A 24,285-nucleotide genomic window follows, 5' to 3' on the forward strand; every position below is an offset into this window, starting at 1 on the left:
CATCAGCTTCCATTAAGTTCTTCAGGTGTAAACTTTGAGTAATTTAAACCAACTGTCCTCCCTTCAATTGAGAACCTACAGGGCAAGAAATAAGACAATTTTTGTTTGCTTAGACTTGTTTGAGAGAAACAAAAGTGAAACAGGAACAAAATCTATATAACACTTTCTATGAAGTACTTTCTCTCTTTATATATTGTGACGAGGAGGAGGGTGTGGCCGGGCCGGGATGGAGCACGGCCGGCGCTGAATCAGCTGATTCACACTCCTCCCCCGCCCGATTCAGGCCGGGGCACCACCGGTCTGACTAACTACCCCCCATCACCACTGTAACAGTTAAAATTTTGGGCAAGGAGGAGGCAGGAACCGGCTTAACAATCAATATAAACTTTTAATGCCCTCCTCCTCATCACATATATATACACTGGTGGCCAAAAGTTTGGAATAATGTACAGATTTTGGAAAGAAATTGGTACTTTTATTCACCAAAGTGGCATTCAACTGATCACGGTGTATAGTCAGGACATTAATAACGTGAAAAATTACAATTACAACTTGAAAAAAAATGTCAGAACTTCTTAAACTACTTCAAAGAGTTCTCATCAAAAAATCCTCTATGTGCAGCAATGACAGCTTTGCAGATCCTTGGCATTCTAGCTGTCAGTTTCTCCAGGTACTCAGGTGACATTTCACCCCATGCTTCCTGTAGCACTTGCCACAGATGTGGCTGTCTTGTCGGGCACTTCTCACGCACCTTACAGTCTAGCTGATCCCACAAAAGATCCATAACACTCTTTTCCAGTTATCTATTGTCCAATGTCTGTATTTCTTTGACCACTCTAACCTTTTCTTTTTGTTTTTCTGTTTCAAAAGTGGCTTTTTCTTTGCAATTCTTCCCATAAGGCCTGCACCCCTGAGTCTTCTCTTTACTGTTGTACATGAAACTGGTGTTGAGCGGGTAGAATTCAATGAAGCTGTCAGCTGAGGACATGTGAGGCGTCTATTTCTCAAACTAGAGACTCTGATGTACTTATCCTCTTGTTCAGTTGTACATCTGGCCTTCCACATCTCTTTCTGTCCTTGTTAGAGCCATTTTCGAACTAATATTGACCTTAAGACATGCCAATCTATTGCATACTGTGGCAACTCAAAAACAAACACAAAGACAATGTTAAGCTTCATTTAACGAACCAGATAGCTTTCAGCTGTGTTTGATATATATGGCAAGTGATTTTCTAGAACCAAATTAGCAATTTATCATGATTACTCAAGGATAAGGTGTTGGAGTCATGGCTGCAGGAAATGGGGCCTGTCTAGATTTGATAAAAAATGACTTTTTTTAAATAGTGATGGTGCTGTTTTTTACATTATTAATGTGTGTGTGTGTATATATATATATATATATATATATATATATATATATATATATATATATATATATATATATATATATATATATATATATATATTAGGGCTGTCGATTTAATGTGTTAATTCAGTGCGATTAATTATATAAAAAAGAACGCGTTAAAAAAATTATACAAGTAATCATGTCCCTGGATCGTTATAAGGAATATTCCTTCCGTCTGAACAATTCAAGCTTGAAGTACCACCTGTTTTCTCCAGGGGGCAGTAGGCGAAACTTCAGCTGTTTGGGCAACGTGCTTATACAGAGAACAAACCACACTCACTGACAGCAGACAAAACAAGATGAGAACACATTCTTGCATTCAAACACAGCTTGATGGAGCGCAAATACGAATGCAGGGATCTCGAGACGTGTTTTTCCAAGTTTCAAACTACGTTTAGCTTGACACAGCGACCTAAAAACTGTGTTTATGACACGCCGCAAACGAGACGTTCCAAAAGCGTCTGATGCAGGTGTGCATTGATGAACCTTAGAAAAGCCCTCATAATAAATCTGTCTCTGACTGATTTATGAATTCAACTGCAAAATGGATTGTGTGAACTGTAGATCAATTATAAGCAGATGACATAAGTTCAATAATATGGATATAAACATATATTGCATACTAAAGCCACTGTTTGAATTGTCTTTTTGGTAACACTTTACAATAAGGTTCTATTCATTAATATTAGTTAATGCATTAGGTATAATGAACAAACAGTTAATAATATATTGTTTACAGCATTTATTAATCTTTAATATTAGTTAATAAAAATACAATTGTTCATTGTTAGTTCATAGTGAATTAACTAATGTTAACAAACATAACTTTTGATTTGAGAAATGTATTAGTATATGTTGAAATTGACATGAACTAAGACTAATAAAAGCTGTAAAAGTATTGTGCATTGTTAGTTCATGTTAACTAATGTTAACAAATAGAACCTTATTGTAAAGTGTTACCATATTTTTTAATGCTTTACTTGTGTGCCACAATGATATAATGCATTTTAATTATCTATATTATTATTTTTTATTATATATATTTTATTTATAATTATTTAACTATTTATAAGTATTTAATAATTATTTATTGAATTATTGTTATTTGAGGGGCTTTCTGATTTATATATGCAATCAACTGCGATTAATTCGATTAATCGGCATACCATGTAATTAATTTTATTAAAAATTTTAATCGATTGACAGCCCTAATATATATTTAGAATTTAGAAAACATGAAATACATCACATGAGTCATATATGGAGTCAGTGAAGATGATAAAGGCATCCATAGAAATGATCAGTTTTTAGCAGTTTTAGAATTTAAATTTTCTGAATGGGTAAATTTTGTTCTGAAACATTAACCCTAATGATTTTTCTGAATGTTTGATATGATACCATGTATAAATTTTAAAGAGTATGCATTGAATTAGGGATGATGCGATTATACGGTAAATTTAACTGTAAGAATTTAGAATATATATATATATATATATATATATTATTTGGTCCCCCTCAATGTTCAAACCAAATCTACGCCATTGTATATATATATATATTATTTGGGGAGGGATAAATAAGATAAATAAATAAAGTATATTCAAGGAAGGTATGCCGCAGTGTGAGTTTTTGGTGGTTAGATTACAGTATGAAAAAAAAATCATGGTTAACTGGTTTTACAATTATTTGCACATTTGCACATTTGCTTATTATGCAACAGCACTGATGCAAAAAATGCATATCACATAACAACTGTATGTCTAAGTGGATGTATTTCTGGGGGATATGTGGATGCTAATGGAAGCCCTATAATAAGAAAACTGGTAAACACACACACACACACACACACACACACACACACACACACACACACAAAGAGGTAATAAGAGACGCTCCAATCTAGGGCACGACACTGCTTATGCACTTCCCGAGCTCAGTGATGTGCTAATGTAACCAGAGTGCTTCAAACTGTAAATGTAAGATTACTGTGAGTGCACAACATGTAATTCACGGCATTAAACAGTTTTTTCTTCTGCATCAGTTTATTAAAGCAATCCGTTGTCTGTCAGACACCCCAACATAAAGAATCGGCAACAGACTCTAAATACTGTCCACAACACCTTACGAATCAACCTGTGGATTATGCATAATTACGGGAACATTGCTAACAGAAGGCAATTTAAAGTCCGATCATGACTAAAATTGACATTTATTGCTGAATGAGGTGAATTTGTACAGAAGCAATGCTTTAAATAATGAGGACGATTTAAGACGCAACTTTTCAAAGTTTACTCGCTGATAGTATCTGCACACAAATGCATGCTTAAAAAAAGTGGCATCTTTAATTCATCACTTGAAAATCACCACAGCTAAAAATATTAAACTTACTAGTTTGTTGTTGGATGATTAGTGGAGCATCCTGTCCCAAGGATGTGTTTCTTTCAAGGACTTCTGTCTGCTTGTTTTACATCCGTCGTCTTCAGTCAGTCATTTAAATGCTGATTTAAGTAGCTTTTTTGATGGATATGAGTCTGGTAGATCGAATTCCTCCATTATATTTTGGAATTCTTGTGTTTAGGCTTCAGTTACACATGAATTGAAAGTTCACCTTCAGTTCGTTACACCTGGCCATTAAATCACCATGCAGCCACCGTCCGTAACCATAGCAACAGCTCCAGTATCCACACAGGCACAAGAGTTTTCCCATTCAGGCTTACAAAATCTTACGAAAAAATATTTTATATTATATATTTATACATTATTTCTAATATTTTTGCCACGTGTAAATAAAGCATTTCACGGTTTTTAACCGTGTATTATAAATTCTTACAGTTAAATTGACCGTATAATCGCATCATCCCTAATTCAATGCATACTCTTAAAAATGTATACACTGTATCATATCAAACATTCAGAAAAAGCATTAGGGTTAATGTTTAATAAAAAATGTACCCTTTCAGAAAATTACAGTTCTTACCTGCTCATCTGAAATGCCTGTCTGCTTTCCTCACCATGAAAAACAACTGATCATTTCTATGGATGCCTTTAACATCTTCACTGACTCCACATACACTCATGTGATGTATTTCATGTTTTCTAAATTCATATGAAAGTTTTGTGTGGGTTACAGACCTACAGACTAAAATTGCGTTTTGTCAGCCTCTGACTGTCTTGGGTGTTTTTTTTCCCTGCAGGGGGCCCATGACGCTCTGAATACCGAAACCTCCATGTATCCGCATTTAAATCTAAGAGCGCTTTATATCCATTTGGAGACATTTTACACTGGATAGTTATTTTTAATAAAACTGATAATTGCAAGGATCCATATCTGTGAATAAAAATCCACCTCAGCATTATCTATAAAAACATTTTTAAAAATCCTCATCCAGTAATAATAAACAAATGTGAGTTCATGCATCCTGAATATATAAATGAAACTTAATATATAGTTATAAATCTGAATAAATAAATGTAAATCCTGGATATGTAGTTTTCAATCCAAATGTATAATAGGCCAAGTTGTAAATCTGAATATACATTTATGAATTAGAATATATAGTTACAATCCACAAAAAAAAAGAAACAGCTTTCTCTAGAAACTCTAAAAGGCTATACAATGCTTGAAATTGCCAAGAAATCTGAAGATTTCATACAAAGGTGTACACTACAGTCTTTAAAGACAAAGGACAACTGGCTCTAACAAGGATGGAAAGAGATGTGGAAGGCCAGATGTGCAACTAAACAAGAGGATAAGTACATCAGAGTCTCTAGTTTGAGAAATAGACGCCTCACATGTCCTCAGCTGACAGTTTCATTGAATTCTACCCGCTCAACACCAGTTTCATGTACAACAGTAAAGAGAAGACTCAGGGGTGCAGGCCTTATGGGAAGAATTGCAAAGAAAAAGCCACTTTTGAAACAGAAAATCAAAAAGAAAAGGTTAGAGTGGGCAAAGAAACACAGACATTGGACAACAGATAACTGGAAAAGAGTGTTATGGATCTTAACCCCATTGAGCTTTTGTGGGATCAGCTAGACTGTAAGGTGCGTGAGAAGTGCCCGACAAGACAGCCACATCTATGGCAAGTGCTACAGGAAGCGTGGGGTGAAATGTCACCTGAGTATCTGGATAAACTGACAGCTAGAATGTCAAGGATCTGCAAAGCTGTCATTGCTGCACGTGGAGGATTTTTTGATGAGAACTCTTTGAAGTAGTTTAATTTTTTTTTTTAATTGTAATTTTAACATTATAACGTTATTAATGTCCTGACTATACATTGTGATCAGTTGAATGCCACTTTGGTGAATAAAAGTACCAATTTCTTTCCATAAGAGCAAAATCTGTACATTATTCCAAACTTTTGGCCGCCAGTGTAAATGTTAATCCTGAATATATAAATGTAAATTCTGAAGATATAGTTGTAAATCTGACTATATAGATATATAGTAAATTAATCCTAATGTATAATTGCAAATCTGAATATATAAATGTGGCTTTTTGAAAATACAGTTATAAATCTGAGTACATAAATGTAAATCCTGAATATATAGTTATACATCTTGAATATATAGTTGTAAATCCAAAAATATAATTGTAAATCCTGGATATATAGTTATAAATGTAAATCTGAATACATATAAATGTAGATCTGAATACATATAAATCTAAATATATATTTGTAAATCTGAATACATATAAATGTAAATTTACATTTATATGTATTCAGATTTACATTTATATGTATTCAGTTTATATAAATGTAACTCAATGTATAGTTATAAATCTAAATATATATTTGTAAATCTGAATACATATAAATGTATATCCATATACAGTACAGTATATAGTTATAAATCCTGAATATATTAAATGTAGCTCTGAATATATAGTTATACATCTGAATACGTAGTTGTAAATCCAAATATATAATTATAAATCCTGGATATATAGTTATAAATCAGATTATATAAATATAGCTCTGAATATATAGTTATACATTTTGAATATATACTTGCAAATCCAAATATATATATAGTTATAAATCTGAATATATAAATGCAAATCCATATACAGCATATAGTTATAAATCCTGAATATATAAATGTAAATCTGAATATACTGTATAGTTATAAATCTGAATATATAAATGTAACTCAACATTTAGTTATAAATCTAAATATATGTGAAATCTGAATATATATAAATATAAATCCATATACAGTATATAGTTATAAATCCTGAATATATAAATGAAGCTCTGAATATATCAATATAATTCCTATGTTAGAGCCTTTTATTATAAATTTCCTTTATAGTCTTTTTAAACCTTAGTTTTTTCCCTTTTTTGGTCAAGCACCTACAGTACACTGAGCATTTTTGCCATTGGATGTGTGTGCTTTTGCTTACTACTGTTTTTTGCTAATAAATCTGAATATTTCAATGTAAATCCTGAATGTATAGTTGTAAATCCTGAAAATACATAGTTATATGTCCTGAATATATACTGTAGTTATAAATCTGAATATAAAAATATAAAACCTTAATATATTGCTGTAAATCTGAATAAATGAAAAAAATACAACACATATTCTAAACAAAATATTGTATGTTACTGCTCCTACCTTCTCATTTTTGTGTAGATGTGGGCTGCTCTGTGCTCAGGAGGGCTGCACAGGATTGGGCGACCCTGGTGCCCAGGAAACACAGAGTGTAGCGGCAGTCGTCCGAGCACATGAGAAAACAGCTGTCCAGACAGAACTGGCAGCACAGGTTACAGCAGTGGTCCACGCAGGGCTCATCTCTGTGGCAAACACAAAGGCAGTTTTTGCCACAGCTTTCTCTGCACTGAAGGCAAGGACCAGTCATTCTACAGCACCTCAGTCCCATATCTGCTTCACTTCTACAATCCCTGCAGATTACAGCACTCCTCTGACCAAAGAGAACCCCAAATACGACATAATGCATTGATAAGTGCGTCATTTGGGATGCTGCATGAAAACTGCCATTTTTATGCTCATTTTAACTGGCCATGATCTAGAGAAAGGGTTGACAAGCAGTGTTTGATAGCAGTGAGCTTACAAGCCCCAGGGCTGCCCATGCTCCTGTGCTGAGTCAATTATTAGACAGTGTCCCATGATTAGCAGCTCAACAGAGGACATCATTGAGTCTCTGTTTCCCCAGGATGGGCTTGCAAAGGAGTCTGTTGAGAACGCTGTTGGATGTGTTCACATAAACTATGTGTGAATAAATTTGCTAAATGTCTAACTATGCAAATGTAGCATAACAACCCACAAGAGATGTCACATTTGAACTAGTCTATATGGGTCAGTTTATCTTATCAGATACAAGGCTGCAATAATGATGACTTAGGGGACATCTACTCACCTTAAGCACAGAACAATGTCAGCAAAAACCAAGCAAGGTCTTCATTCACCAGTTTGCACATGGTACACTATACCTTCGTAACTATCCACTTTTAAAAGTGGTATCCTGCTGTCTTAAGGAGCTATCTGTACATGATCTAACTCTTAAAATTTGTTTTGTTGATGCAACTTAATGTATTCAGATTGATTTAGTGATGTTAAATAATATTTTTACTTGAATCAAACCAGTTAATTTAGATGTTACCACATGAAGCACATTTTTTTAGGTTAACATTTTTTACAGTTGTGTACAGTTAACAACTGCAAGTTAACATTTTTTACAGTGTATACCTGCTGAAATGGCAAGAACCTGGTGAGGCATATTTCAGGCAAAGTTGGATTTAAGACTAGCCCCTTTAAGACCAAGACCACCTTTTTTCACCTTTAAAGTATTTATTTAGTATCCTAAGTTTCACTTAATATTTTTAAACACAGAAATACCACATACATTTTGAAGAGAACTGTACTTCTGTCAAAATGAAAATGGCATTGTCAAAATTAAAGATGCACTCAATAACTTTTGTTTCATCTTGGGCACTAACACCTAGCGCCTTGCATGCAGCATTATATAAAATCAATAGTTTTCAGTTTCAGATGCCATTGTAGAAATTTAGTATTCAAAGTCAGCCATGATTATTTTAATCAATGAGTGAAAGTGTCAAATAACAGGACGGTTACTGAGATTAAGCGAGAACTATTCAGCTGGTCATGTGATTCTAACATGGCAGCCCCCATGTGTGGACCCTCTCCATGTAGAATAAAACAACTTTTATAAGGATACAGCTATGACTGGAGTCTTCATTTAAATGTGAGTGGTCATGATTTTCTACATATATTGCAAAATTACAATTCATGTCTTCAGGAGTTACACTTTTTTAATTACAAATTAATGAGTGCACCTTTAAAATAAACCTTGACCCCCTGAAACTCAATGTACAGGAAATAAATCAGTCTGATAACATTAAAATTATCTGACTGTGGCAACAAAATGATATTATGTGGTTCCTTGTATTGTGCCAGTTCCGATGTGAAATGTCCTTATATGGCGCTAAAAGCAAGTTCAATTTTCTCCCAAAGAGATGAGGCTTTTAAGGATAATGCTCTAAAAAAGACCTTCCTCCCTACCCTAAACCTAAAAATGTGAGATGAAAAACAGATGAGGTGTCATTTGAGCTACAGCACAATTTGATCTCACTTGAACAGGCCTGTAAATGTAGTAGGCTATGTAATGCACATGTTAAAATGTATTGCCTACAAGTTATACGCTAAAATAAAAGTGTTTTAATGTCATAAAATAGCACTGTGTGAGGAACAGAGCAAAAAGTAAGTGTTTAGTGATAATCTGCACAACCAAGCACAACAAACCACGTAAAAATAATTTTGCAAAAATGTCGGTATAGTTAGTAACATGATTCTATGAGACAATGTTGCAGTAACACCACAAGACTCTAATACTCTCAAACAAGTTTCATACAAGTTTCTCATCCAAGTTTGTTATATCTGAGGTACAGGACACCAGAGGACAGGAACTGTGGAGATATCTTTGCCCTGTGTGAGGTCATGAAAAGATATTATCAGTAATCAATATTATTCCACAAATGCTGTCTATTGAGCTTAACCTGTATTGAACCCAGAACATTCCTTTAAGGGCACAAGAGAATTAGAGTGGAAAAGCTTGATTTCATAGTATCAGCTGTTTGTGTGCTGACAATACCATTAATTTATGCAAACAAGTTGATAGTCACCTTTTGAAGTAGTCAATATTGCTTAGCCTCTTTGATGTTTGTAATGGCAGTGATACTATGAACGATGCAGAGATTAACAGAATAAGAGAATTTGAAAGAGTTACAATGCTCCTCTAAAACCTTTTTATCTTTATAAAAAAAAAAAAAATATATATATATATATATATATATATATATATATATATATATTAGTTTGGATAGTTTACCCAAAAATGAAAATTCTGTCACTATTTACTTTTTCTCATGCTGTTCCAAACCCATATGCTGTTGTTGTTTTTTCATGGACCACAAAAGTAGATAAAAAAATAAAATAACAACAGTGCATAGTGAACATAGTGAACATGGGCTTTCAAGGCTAAAAAACAAACAAAAAAACACCATAAAAGCACCAAAACACAGTGTCCTAACTGGATGCAATGTGATAAGATTCCAATCAAACTAGCTAAACATAATAATGCTGTGTGATGCGGCACAATCACAGCCAATCAGAACATATTTTATGTTTAATATACAGTTATGAGGCGCACACTTTTGGACCATTGAGAGTTTATTGTGGGTGGGGCTATCTGGCACAACACCACAGAAATAGAAACCACATGATTGACAGAATGCCCTGTTGGCTGTTTTTTGTGGCCGTGGCTTGTTAAGACAAAAACTCTGATGAACATGGAAGAGATACCTTTTATCGATTGTGATTTTATCGCATTGCATCTGGGTAGGAAAAAGTGGCACTGTTCTGAAGCATACAACAGCTTTTTGTAAGAAACAGACCTACATTTAAGTCATATTGACTACTTTCATTGTACTTTTATAGTGGTCTTTTTTGTTTCGTTTTTTGACAGCCCTTGACAGCCACTGGTTACTACAGTATGAAGTGTCATGTACTGCAAGAGCTGTTACACAGAAAGCAATAACACAGGTTTGGAACAACATAAGGGTGAAAACAATGACAGAATAAAAAAATGTTTTTTATTTGTTGGCATGTGACCATTCCCACACACCTCAGTCAAATATGTATGCACGTACACAAACATAGTTGTCTTGCTCTACAGTTCACAAATCAACACACATTTACATGACAGGTGAATGACAATAAAGCCAACGTGACCTTGACTGTTCCGGTAGTAAAGTGCAAGCCATAAAAGCCTGTGGTGTGCTATTGTGAGGTATCGGGCATCCATTATTGAAAGACATGACACGTGTGAGATACGAGGGCAGGTAGAAGATGATGGAGGCCAGCTGACAGGTTTCTACATAGCAGCCTCCCATTTGTGGTGTGTCCCATGTTCAAGTGCCTGTTCCTCACATTCACATGGGAATAAATCACTGCTCTCTCTCATTACCTTATTCATGCCTTCAGTAGCGACTGCACCCAAGGGTGATTCTCATTCATCCAGCTCTATCACATTCTGTCACCATTCACACAAGAGCATTACACTCTCTGCTATCTCCTGGGGTAATACGGTCACCCAGACAATCAGGCCACTGATGACCTTTGATCAAAAGGAGGCCAAAGGTTTGATTGTTGTGGTCAGGTTGTGAAACAATTAGAGATGTACCAATAATGAGTTTGGCCTACATTTCTTTTAACAGATATACAAACTTTTCTACTTAAAGGGATAGTTCATCCAAAAATGAAAATTCTGCCATCATTTACATATTATTAGAAAGTCATACAGGATTAGAATAACATGAATATCACTAAACAATGACAGAATTTTCAATTTTGAATGAACTAGCCTTTTAATCAGTAATAAATTCTTTAATATCGGGTCAATCAATAAATGACACCATTTGGTGGGTCTTTAAATAATATGATTTTACACCACTGTGTGTTCAAAAGTGAAGAAGGTGTTCACAAGTAATGTAACTTATTTAATGTACAGTTCTATGGGCTTCCATTGTCACGTAATGAGTCAGGAATGAGGAAAAATTAAGATTTCATTAAATAAAATAATACAAACTGGGGAAAACAAACTCTCACAGGGAAGAAAAACTGATAAAATTGAAAATCAAAAAACAATAACAAACTCTTAAAGAATAACAAACTGAAAGACAAGATTACAAACCAGACTAGGAGACAGAGCAAACGAACACCAACTGAACAACATGAGAAACAAAATGATCAGACAAACACAAGAGGAAAAGGAGCACAGTATATACAGGTAGGGCACGAGGAACAGGTGAAGACAGTTAACATAAGAACTAAACGAGGGAGAGTAATGAGGGTAACAAGGAGGCGGGGTCAGGGAAGCACATGGCAGACAAGCATGAAGCCATGTGCTAACAGATAAGAGTGCACATGGCGATGAAGGACCAAACACAGCCATGTGCACTCACACAACACACAAGACTGACAGAAGAGCGCAAGGCTGTCAGTCTTGTGTGCTCACAAAAGATGAGACATGGAGCATGAGTGTCCGGGTCCCAACCCAGAACAGAAACCAAACTAGGCTGAGTCAGGACCCTGTCGCCTCTAAAAACATGACTGACAAAGTGACAGGATCCTGACACCACCCCATCAGTTGCAGCACAGGACAGGTCAGACTGGGCAGGGACCCCGAAGGGCTAGACAGACTGGGCACGGTCCCCAGAGGGCTGGACGGACTGGGCAGACTGATTGTCGGCAGCCACAGGGAGTTGTACTGATTGTACATTGTCGACCACTGGACAGGGGTCTGATTGGACGTGGGTGGCCGCTGGACAGAAATCAGACTGGGCAGCAGCTGAAGCAGGTTCGGACCCCTCCTGGATGAGGTCCTTCCTCAAGGGAGTCTGCCAGGGAGGTGCTGTCACAAGGAGCGTTAGGTCCGAGAACCAAGTCTGGGTGGGCCAGTATGGGGCCACGAGGGTGACTTGTTCCTCGTTTTCCCTGATCTTGCACAGGGTCTATGCAAGTAGGCTCACTGGGGGAATGCGTATTTGTGCAGCCCCTGGGGCCAGCTGTGTGCCAGCGCATCTGTCCCGAGGGGGGCTCCCGTTAGGGAATACCAGAGCGGGCAGTGGGAGGATTCCCAGGAAGCTCCATGCCGAGAAAAAAGATGCTCTGAACCGGGGAGAGCTTGCCCTTTTCCCAGTTGACCTGAAGACCTAGATGGCTGAGGTACCTGAGCACCAGGTCCCTGTGTGCGCACAGCAACTCTCGAGAGTGTGCTAGAATCAGCCAGTCATCAGTGTAGTTGTGTATGTGGATCACTTCCCTTAACGGGGCAAGATCTGCCTCTGCGACCTTCGTGAAGACACGAGGGGACAGGGACATGCCGAAGGGGAGGACCTTGTACTGATACGCCTGGCCGTCGAAAGCAAACCGTAGGAAGCATCCGTGACGAGGTAAAATCGAGACATGAAAGTACGCATCCTTCAGGTCTACCGCCATGAACCAATCTTGATGTCGGACGCACGGCAAAATGCGCTTCTGTGTCAGCATCTTGAACAGGAGCCTGTATAAGGCCCGGTTCAAGACTCGCAGGTCCAAGATTGGCTGCAACCCATCGCCTTTCTTTGGCACGATGAAGTAAGGGCTGTAGAACCCTTTCCTCATCTCAGCTGGATGGACAGGCTCTATCGTGCCCTTGCTTATAAGGGTCGCGATCTCTGCATGCAGGGTGGCGGCGTTCTCGCCCTGCACCGAGGTGAAGCGGATGCCACTGAACTGGGGTGGGTGCCTGGCGAACTGAATCGTGTAGCCGAGTCGGATGGTCCTGGCCAGCCACAGCGACGGGTTGGAAAGTGCTAACCACCCGTCCAAGCTCCGGGCGAGGGGCACTAAGGGGACAATCGCATCTGACGTACCTGGGGGTGGAAACGCCACGCCACGTCGAGGAGCCTTGCTTTGTCCCGAAGTCGCTGCGCTGAGGGGAACCTCGAAGCACTTACCTTGCGCCGCATACCTGGCATAGTGCGGGTCAGCGACTGAGGAGAAGGGCCTTTTAGGTCATCCTCGAGACTTATCACAACCAGCTAGCCGGGGTTGTAGGTGCGGCCGGGTACGCAAAGGCAGGGGGTCCGCGTTCGCAGGGCCCTGGCTGCAAGGAATGCAATCCTGACATCGCCTGGAATGCAAGGTTGGTTGCCGAGCTCAGCTCCTGCATCACATCGGGATCAGGACTACCCACGTGCAGCTCTTTCAGTGCATTGGCCTTGGCACGTCAATGTGTTACTCTGATAGAGGAAAATATACTCTTTACAGAAATATATACTCTCTTAGTAGCGCTGTCGAACCGCCCAGGGGAGTAGTCTGCGCTAAGCGTGCAGAAGGAGAGAAAGCCGCTGGAATGCGCCGTATATCCAACAGCATACGCTTCTTTCTGAGGTGAATGGACTGGCAGTGGAATTCAGCTCGCTGACACACAACCGCTTGGCTCCAAAGAAAAAATCTGAATGAGTGGTTGCAAGCCAGCAACTTTTATACCCGTACGTCCGGGGAGTGGCATGCAAATTCCACTTGCCTTTTCTCAAAGATTGGAGGTGTTTGGGGCTCCCAAGAGTGACCCCTAGTGTCACTACATCGACACAACGTCGAGTGAGTGACAGAAGGGGAACAGTGTGGATGTGAGAGGAGTTTTTACACACTGAAGTTCCTAAAAACAGACTTGATCAACCGAATCACACGATGATTATTGATGACTTAAAGGTAAGACTTGGCAGTAGTTCTGTGTGGTCTTATCATGCATTGGATTTAAAATTGCATCGTGCCATATGGCCTTGATGACAGCAGTTGTGGTCATAATGGGAGTTTCTTTCAAACATGCAACAAAGATTTTTCTGTCTTTATTAAAATTAATGAAGTTGATCTTCTACGTATTAATGTGTGTAAAAAGTTTTATCGAATGTTGTCATAAACTTTTTGTTGTACTAAATAATTAAACACATTTGCGTTATTGCTATTATCCTATTTATTATCCAGATCATACATTATGATGCCGGTAAGCACACAATAGTAAATTAGGTTGTGTGCCATGAATTATAACAATTTCAATTAGTCGTCTATTACATCATTCAGTGTGTCATCGCACACAGACCGATCTGTTCTATATATGTGCAACATAGCCTATGAAATCCATAAATAAATTAATAATGGTGCCTTAGAAAACACAATTAAAAATAAAAATAATGGGTAACACTTTACAATAAGGTTCCATTGGTTTATGCATTAGGTATCATGAACTAACAATGAACAATATATTTTTACATCATTTATTAAGCTTTGTTAAAGCTAGTTAATAAAAAGTGTTCATTGTTTGTTCATGTTAATTCATAGTGCATTAGCCAGTGTTAAAGGTGCAGTATGTAAGATTCAGAAACCCTTGTTATTAACGACACTTGTGGCCGTTAAGTGAACTGCAGCCAGCTACCTGTTGCTCATGCTCGTCTACACACTCCATAGGGACACGAACAAGTGAGCATCGACCAAAACAATGATGCAACGTACAAAGAGACTGAACGTGATTCATCGGCATCATGCTGAAAGATGAGGAAGTATAATTAAAATTACACAGTTATGATTGTTTTACTCCAAATTTGAGACTAAACTAAAACTACTTATCAGCTAACATAGCATAATGATACACACATAGAGCTACATACTACCGAACTATACCAGACAGTTTACTGTTACACTGCAGTTATGTTGCACTATTGTATGTTTTGTATGTCATATGTTGTACTATGATCAATAAACCAGCCTATTTGCTTAAATTTATCCTGTATACCTGACTTTTAGTATAAAGAGAAGATCGTTGAAATTATTTGAAAGTTACGAAGCAAGGTAGCTTGTAATTTGTCAGCGTTAGCGGGCAAGATCAAGTTAGCTAAAATTACACAGATCAATCCTTATGGCACTATATTTCACATGCTTTGCAGTTATGTAAGCTTACCTGTCCAATAAGAAGAATGCCAATTCAGGGTCGGTTTTGATCCCCAAAACCGATTTTAATCCCCAAAACCAAACGAAGGTCCCTCCAGGAATCAAATGTACTGCCGATGTTCACTCTAATTTTCTCGAAAACGATCACGTTCCCGCTTAGCCAGACTGGATTCAGTAGATACATTTTTATATTTTTTGGCTTACTCAGAGTTTGTGTAGGAGTCGGTAGTGTGCTGGATTCCATCTCTAAGATAAAGTTACCTAGTGTTGCAGTTTGTTGTCACTGTTGAATAGCAGGAGCAATGAGGCAAGGCTCTCGGGAGCGAGCATAAATGTCACATCCTTTGGATTTTCCCGGCAAAACCGTCCCGCTCCCTTCGCATGAAAATCAGTCTACAGGCTTTAACAGGCAACCTAGGAAGTCCGGGAAGGGCTCATTTTTTAAGTTGCGTTACAAGCCATTCACACATTGGCAAAAAAAGGCAAATATTACAAGAAAAATTTTACCTATAGCACCTTTAACATATACAACTTTTGATTTTAAACATATACTACTATATGTTGAAATTAACAGTAGCAAAGATTAAATGCTGTAAAAGTATTTTTCATTGTTAGTTCATGTTAACTAATGTTGTTAACTAATGTTAACAATTGGAATCTTATTGAAAGTGTTTCGTTTTCAAAATGCTCTCCGTCCACACTGCTGTTTTCAAGCATTTTCTAAAAGTATCTCGTCCACACTGAAACGTATGAAAACTCTTAAATCCCCTTACTGCGCATGTGAAAAATCGTCTTTCCATGTACGGTCTGAAACGCAATTGTCCACATGTTGTCGCCAGACAGCAATTCAGAGTAAACATCCTGTCGCCTTTGAAGGAATGCAATGTGAAGGTTGAACAAAGTAACATTTATCTTTACTAATGCCATCAAAGTGGGTAGCAGGCACAACAACGCCGCTGCAACATGGGCTGCCATCTTGATTGTTTTGGGTTGAATTGATCACATGACTGTCACATTACCACAAATATGTCATTGTTTTTGAATATCTCTGTTTTCCCTGTCCACACTACAATCCAAAGACAGTGTTTTCACATTTATTTACTTGGGAGAGTGTATTTGAAAAGCTCTATTTTAGCTGTCAAAAATATCTTCTCAGTGTGGACGGAAGACCAAAATGTAGTGAAAAAGATTTGTTTTCAAACAAAAACATAATAGTTTGGACGTGGCCTAATTAAATTAGGGTGTCGGCCTATTCAGTGGGTCTCGCAGCTCAGCTATGCAAATGATGTATTGTCTAGAGCTAAGTGTATTTAAGGTTAATCAATCATGAGATACAGGTGTGATTAAAGTTATGTAATGCACTTTTGCGCTCTGCCCCGCTTCTCCTCTGAGAAGTGAATGGATTTCTGCATTGATAATTACACTTCTGTAGCCATTGCCTTTCTTAGGCACATTAAAAAGACACAGAGCATGAAAGAGAGAGAGAGAGAGATAGGGAGAGAAAAGATAAATAACAATTTATTTCAGCTCTCTATTGAGATTGAAATGAGATTAAACATGCTGTTTCAGGTCTCACAATTACTGAAGTGCCTCACAATCCACAGCCATACCATCAAGTTCATTTAAAATCTAAGGTGACCGTTTTTATTATTTTTTATTTTTTTATAAACCTGGTATCCCTGTGATTTTTGTTTTGTTTTTTGCATAATAATAATGGTAGGAATAAAAATTGTTACACAAGAGTAGTTTATTTCATTAAAATGTGAGAACATTTCTTACAATTTAGTTGGTGCATATAATTTCAGATGTCATATCTTAAATATAATATATATATTTAAAACAGCTTCCATGAACACTTCTCCCATCTTCCATTAGTCGGACAAACAAATGAATTTCAGTCTCCATGAAATCGCTTAACTATTCCAGTTGTCTGTCCTGTGTTGACAAGCCTCATATTGAAATTTGGAGCAGGACATATTGAAGGGCTTGTCTCTTTTTAAATAAACAAGAGGTTTTAGTTATATCACAGCCGTGAACCATGACATATGGGGGAGGGACTTTCTCATTGTAGAGAGCATTTAATTGGACAAACATCTGTGTAGTGCAAGATGAACCATTAATAAAATGAAAAAGTTGAAAAAGACTTTGAATTTTACATGTGGTTTGTACATAAATTAGACATATATTTTGGCCAAAATTACAACGTCCCACATGGGACGCGTCTTGTTCTGCTTTTTCTGTATTTTATCGGCGATGCGCTCAAGGAGGACACCCTTCAGACAGCTCCGCCCTGTACACAAGAGCTCAAACTGCCCAAAACTTCCCATATTCAAGGCATCTCATATTTCAGCGGTGAAACACAACAGGGAACCCCTGCCCCCTGGACAAACAACCCCCCCCCCCCCCACCCCGGCCCAATTTAATGCTATCAAATACATCGTCCCATATGTAATTGCTCAAAATGCTCAAGCATCCCGTAATGTCATGCCGAAAAGTTGGCAACCCTATTTGCAGTGTCACATATTCCTCCGTGGGTGATGGAAAATGAACATCTACAGTGACAGCAAAATACCTCATTTGCATGTTCACATGTTGCATAAAGCAAGGGAGAGTTCCCTATCTGTCACTCACTCGATGTTGTGTCGATGTAGTGACACTAGTGGTCACTCTTGGGAGCCCGAAACAGCTCTGATCTTTTGAAAAAAGGCCAATGAGATCTGGCGAGTGGAATTTGCATGCCACTCCCCCGGACATACGGGTATAAAAGGAGCTGGTATGCAACCACTCATTCAGATTTTCTCTTCGGAGCAGAGCGGTTCTATTCATTGAGCTGAATTCATCTGCCGAGTTCATTCACCTCTCTCTGTGGATCTTACGGCGCATTTCAGCGGCTTCTCCCCCTCTGCATCTGTGGTTTGCAGAGAATGCCCCTGGGCGCTTCGGCAGAACATTTAAAAGAGTATATTCTAAAAGAATATATTTTCTTTCTGAAAGAGCGGCAAGACGCGTCTTTTTAAAGATGCCTTTCTGTTTGTGTGTTATTCCTGGTTGCGGTCGTTATCTCTCCACTTCCGACGGCCACGATCGCTGTCTTACTTGTCTAGGCGCTGCCCACGCGGAGACATCTTTCGTGGATGGATCATGTCCTCATTGCGAGAACATGACCATGGCAATGTTACGGTCGTGGCTTGCATTCGTAAGAAAGCAAGCCACCCCAGCGGCTCCCCACCTCGGTCCTTCTACCTACGGGTATGAGGCTGTGCCGGTTAGCGCTGGGGGCGATTTGGGGTCCACAATGGGACCACCTCCACCGGGTATTCCCCCACGGACCTCCCATTCCCCAGCACACTCGCTTACCCCGATCGCATACTCGGACGAGATCGCCGGCTCATCTCAGGGCAGGTTCGACATCTCGTCTGATGCCCCGGAAGATGATGAGTTATCGAGCGCAGCATCGGAGAGCGGGAGAGCTCGTCTGGTCGCCCAGTCTCAGGCCGATGCGGAAATGACGGACATGCTTTCCCGGGCAGCCGCAAGCATCAGGCTAGAGTGGAACCCTCCACTCTCCCCTGAACCCTCGCGGCTCGACGATTGGTTCCTGGGCTCCCCGTACCTATCTTCCCAGAAGTGCATGAGGAGCTGACAAGGTCGTGGGAGGCACCTTTTACTGCCCGGTCCTGATCTTTCAGCTCCCCCACTCTCGCTACCCTCGATGGTGGAGTTGCCAGGGGTATTCGGTGATCCTCCAGGTGGAAAAGGCGCTCGCAGTGCACTTGTGTCCACAGAGCACCACCATCTGGCTGGGCGCCCGAAGCTCCCGTCCAAGGCCTGTAGGTTTACGTCGTCTCTGATGGCTAAGGCCTATGGTGCTGCTGGACAAGCCACCTCCGCCTTGCACGCCATGGCTCTCCTGCAAGTACACCAAGCCAAGACGCTAAAAGAACTACATGAGGGTAGTTCTGACCCGGGATTGATGCACTGGAACTGTGCTCGGTGACCGACCTTGCTCTCCAGGTGATGAAGGTCACAGCACGGTCTCTCGGGAAGGCGATGTCCACTCTTGTGGTTCAGGAGTGCCATCTCTGGCTCAACTTGGTAGAGATGCGAGAGGCCGACAAGGCACGGTTCCTTGACGCCCCCATCTCCCAGGTTGGTCTGTTTGGCAGCACCGTCAAGGACTTTGCCCAGCAGTTCTCAATGGTGAAGAAGTAGACGGAGGCTATAAAGCACATCCTGCCCTGACACGGCTCAAGATCACGCACCCCATCTGCTCATCGCCAATGGCGTATCCCTGCAGCAACATCTCCATTTCCGCCGCAGCCCACACCCGTGGCCCGGCCCTGGCATGCAGCCCATCGCAGGAAGTGCCAAGAACCCGAGAAAGGCTTTGAAATGCCCCTGAGATGGGTGAACAAGGAGACCCATCTCTCTGGAGCTGGTGCACAGACCACTCCAAAGGTTTAGCAAAAGAGCAGTTTCTTTGTTTCCTGGGTCATATGTCCAGTGTGCACGGCCATCGTCATGACCGCCATCCACCATTCCTTTTTGGCAGGGTTGGCGCTCCAGCGGCGGACCCCCTGCCCCTGGGCGCCCAGCTGTGGCACAAATACCCCCACACGGGATTAGTGCCGATGGACCTCAGGGACGAGACTCCTCCTCCCCCCTCCTCGGCCAATCTCATGGTGGGCAGCAGGAGCCAGGTAAGTGCTTCGATGTCCCTCGACTCAGCATGACCACGGGGCTCGAGTCCCCTCAACGTGGCACCTCGAGCTCTACCCCGCCGCGAGGCCCCACCTGCCGGTACGTCCGACACAATTATCCCCTTGGTCCCCCTCGCCCGGAGTTTGGACGCGTTGCTCGCACTTTCCAACCCGTCGCGATGGCTGACTCGGACTGTCTGACTCAGCTACACGATTCAGTTCGCCAGGCACCTGCCCAGGTTCAGCGGCATCCGCTTCACCTCGGTGAAGGGCAAGAACGCCGCTACCTTGCGTGCGGAGATCGCAACCCTCCTGAGCAAGGGCATGATAGAGCCTGTCCCTTCAGCCGAGATGAGCAAAGGGTTCTACAGCCCTTACTTCATCATACCAAAGAAAGGCGGTGGGTTGCGACCAATCTTGGACCTGCGAGGACTGAACCAGGCCTTGCACAGACTCCCGTTCAAGATGCTGACACAAAAACACATTCTAGCGAGTGTCCGACATTTAGATTGGTTCACGACAGTAGACCTGAAGAACACGTACTTCCATGTCTCGGTCCTACCTCGACACAGACCCTTCCTGCAGTTTGCCTTTGAGGGCTAGGCATACCAGTACAAGGTCTTCCCCTTCGGCCTATCCTTGTCCCCTCGCATTTTCATGAAGGTCGCAGAGGCAGCCCTTGCCCCGCTAAGGGAAGTGGGCATCCGCATTCTCAAGTGGATCTCAATGACTGGCCGATCTTAGCTCACTCACGAGAGTTGCTATGCGCACACAGGGACCTTGTGCTCCGGCACCTCAGCCAACTGGGGCTTTGGGTCAACTAGGAAAAGAGCAAGCTCTCCCCGGTTCAGAGCATCTCTTTTCTCGGTCTGGAGTTGGACTCGGTCTCGATGACAACGCGTCTCACGAACGAGAACACTCAGTCAGTGCTGAACTGTAGGCGTTCAGATGGAGGATAGTGGTTCCACTGAAACTTTTTCAGAGGCTCCTGGGTCATATGACATCCTCAGCAACGGCCACACCGCTCGGGTTGATGCATATGAGACCGCTTCAGCACTGGCTTCAGACTCAAGTCCCGAGATGAGCAAGGCGCTGCGGGACACATCGCGTAGCCATCACACCGATTTGTCGCCGCCTCTTCAGCCCTTGGACCGACCTGGCATTTCTATGGGCAGGGGTTCCCCTAGAGCAGGTCTCCAGATGCGTCAGGGTTACAACAGATGCCTCCAAGATGGGCTGGGGCACCGTATGCAATGGGCACACAGCTGCCAGTTCTTGGACTGGCCCATGGCGGCATTGGCACACCAACTGCCTAGAGTTGTTGGCAGTACTGCTCGCATTGCGGAGGTTTCGGCCATTGATCCAGGGCAAGTACGTGTTGGTCCGGATGGACAACACAGCGACAGTAGCTTACATCAACTGCCAAGGCAGTCTACACTCCCTTCGCATGTCACAACTTGCCTGCAGTCTCCTCTGGAGTCAGCAGCACCTCAAGTCGCAACGAGCCACTCACATCCCGGGTGACCTCAACACCGCAGCTGACGTGCTGTCACATCAGATTACCCTCAGGGGAGAGTGGAGACTCAACCCTCAGGTGGTCCAGCTGATTTGGAGTTGATTCGGTCAAGCACAGGTAGACCTGTTTGCTTCCCGGGAATCCTCCCACTGCCCGCTTTGGTACTCCCTGACCAAGGCACCTCTTGGTATAGATGTGTTGGCACACAGCGGGCCCCCTGGACTACCAAGTATGCGTTTCCCCCAGTGAGCCTACTTGCACAGACTCTGTGCAAGGTCAGGGAGGATGGGGAGCAAGTCATCCTAGTAGCACCCTACTGGCCCACCCAGACATGGTTCTCGGATCTCACACTCCTCGCAACAGGCCCCCCCCCTGGCGAATTCCCCTGAGGAAGGACCTTCTTTCTCAGGGACGGGGCACTATCTGGCACCCGCAACCAGACCTCTGGAATCTCCACGTCTGGCCCTTGGATGGGATGCGGAGGACTTAAGTGGCCTACCGCCCGCGGTGCTAGACACGATCACTCAGACTAGGGCTCCCTCTACGAAGCGCCTGTATGCCTTGAAGTGGCGTCTGTTTGCTAAGTGGTGTTCTTCCCGACGCGAAGACCCCCAGAGATGCGCGGTCAGATCGGTGCTTTCCTTCCTGCAGGAGAGGATGGAGGGGCGGCTGTCCCCTTCCACCTTGAAGGTGTATGTAGCCGCTATTTCGGCTCATCACGATGCGGTAGATGGTAAGTACTTGGGGATGCATGACTTGATCATCAGGTTCCTGAGAGGCGCTAGGAGGTTGAACCCCTCTAGACCATGCCTCGTTCCCCCGTGGGACCTCTCTGTAGTCCTTCAGGGTCTACAGGGAGCTCCCTTTGAGCCCTTGAAGTCAGCTGAGCTTAAGGTACTCTCTTTCAAGACTGCCCTTCTGAATGCGCTCACTTCCATCAAGAGGGTAGGGGACCTGCAAGCGTTCTCTGTCATCGAATCGGAATACTTCCGACAAGACTCGGTAAGACCATGTGATGTATTTCCACTTGAAGTACCCCCCCCCCCCTTTTCTGGGTGGGGTGTGGTGTGGTCTCCGCGATGTCTTCCCCATGGGAGTGACACCCCCCCAACGTGGACACTCGCGGATCCAAGTCAGTTAACAAAATTCTACTCTTTTTGGGGAGAAAAAAGAGGGAAAAGCCTCAGGCTAGCCTGTCCCTATTTGTTGAGCAGTCGACTTGTTCCAGAAGGACCGTTCGATGCTCATAGCAGCATTGGGGGAGGTTACGTGACAGCCTGATGCGCTGGCTATGAGGCACACAAAAGTCTGCCCATCTCGTACCGCTAGTCCACATAACACAGTTCAGCTAGTTGTGGCATTTTGTATAGGGACCCCTAGTGTCACTACATCGACACAACGTCGAGTTAGTGACAGATAGGGAACGTCATGGTTACTTTCGTAACCTCCGTTCCCTGATGGAGGGAACAAGACGTTGTGTCGCTCTTGCCACAATGCTGAACTACCCGCTGAAATGGCCGGGACCTTGTCTTGGCTCCTTAGCACAAAACCTGAATGAGTGGTTGCATACCAGCTCCTTTGATACCCGTATGTCCGGGGGAGTGGCATGCAAATTCCACTCACCAATTCTCATTACCTTTTTTCAAAAGATCAGAGGTGTTTCGGGCTCCCAAGAGTGAACCCTAGAGTCGCTACATCTACACAACGTCGATGTAGTGGAACGGAAGTTACGAAAGTAACCATGACGACTTTTTTCAGCTCAGCGTTGAAAATACATTTCTCCAGTTTAGCTAGCTATCTCACTTGAGAAGCTGCTTGTACTGAGAGGACAGCATGGAACAACAAGTTATTTTTATGGCAACAAGATACATTGCAAGCTGCTTTGCTGAAAGATGTCCTACAAAGAAAATATCAGCAAATGAAAATGCAGTGGCAAAGAAACAGCTTTCCTTCTTTGCAAACGATACCAAGGACGCTGAGGACATTTCATTTTAAGTCAATGAGCCTAACATCTGATTGACAGGGACATATTAATTTTTTTTTAGATATGATTTGTCAGGAGACCAGGACACATCTTAAAAACTGGGACATTTGGTCACACTATTCAAATCACACACAGCTGCATTTGTGTTTGCGTAAACAATAATTATACTACAGCTAAAGCACATTAAGTTAAACAATATTTGACAATGGGAACAATAGATTGTAGCCGATGGAACCCAAGGCATTGGTTTATCAGGCCATGTCATTTCACATTCAGGATGCGTACAGCATGCTTCTCAGGTTATGAGTAAGAGTTTATCTAGTTAAAAAGTGTGTTAGATTTAGTGCTGCTGCCAGCAGTAGGATGGCAACGAATTGTGAAATATAGAAGGGAGGAGAGAGCCCTGTGTAACCAGCTACTCTAGCATTTCATGTGGATTGGCAACAAGCCGTCAAGGCGGTCGTATTTTACCCCACTGTTCCCATAGGTTATGCTCCGGAATGCAATGTCTTTCCATCGTCTGACAAAGTAGCAAGAAGTGAGAGGTAATTGGTGGTTGGAGGGTCGGAACAGTGTGTGTGTATGTGCGCGTGTGTATTTTATGGCAAGAGGGTCCTCTAGAAGTATAGTGGTGTTTTTGAGT

This window comes from Myxocyprinus asiaticus, chromosome 14, assembly GCF_019703515.2.
Source record: "Myxocyprinus asiaticus isolate MX2 ecotype Aquarium Trade chromosome 14, UBuf_Myxa_2, whole genome shotgun sequence".
Taxonomy (NCBI): Eukaryota; Metazoa; Chordata; class Actinopteri; order Cypriniformes; family Catostomidae; genus Myxocyprinus; species Myxocyprinus asiaticus.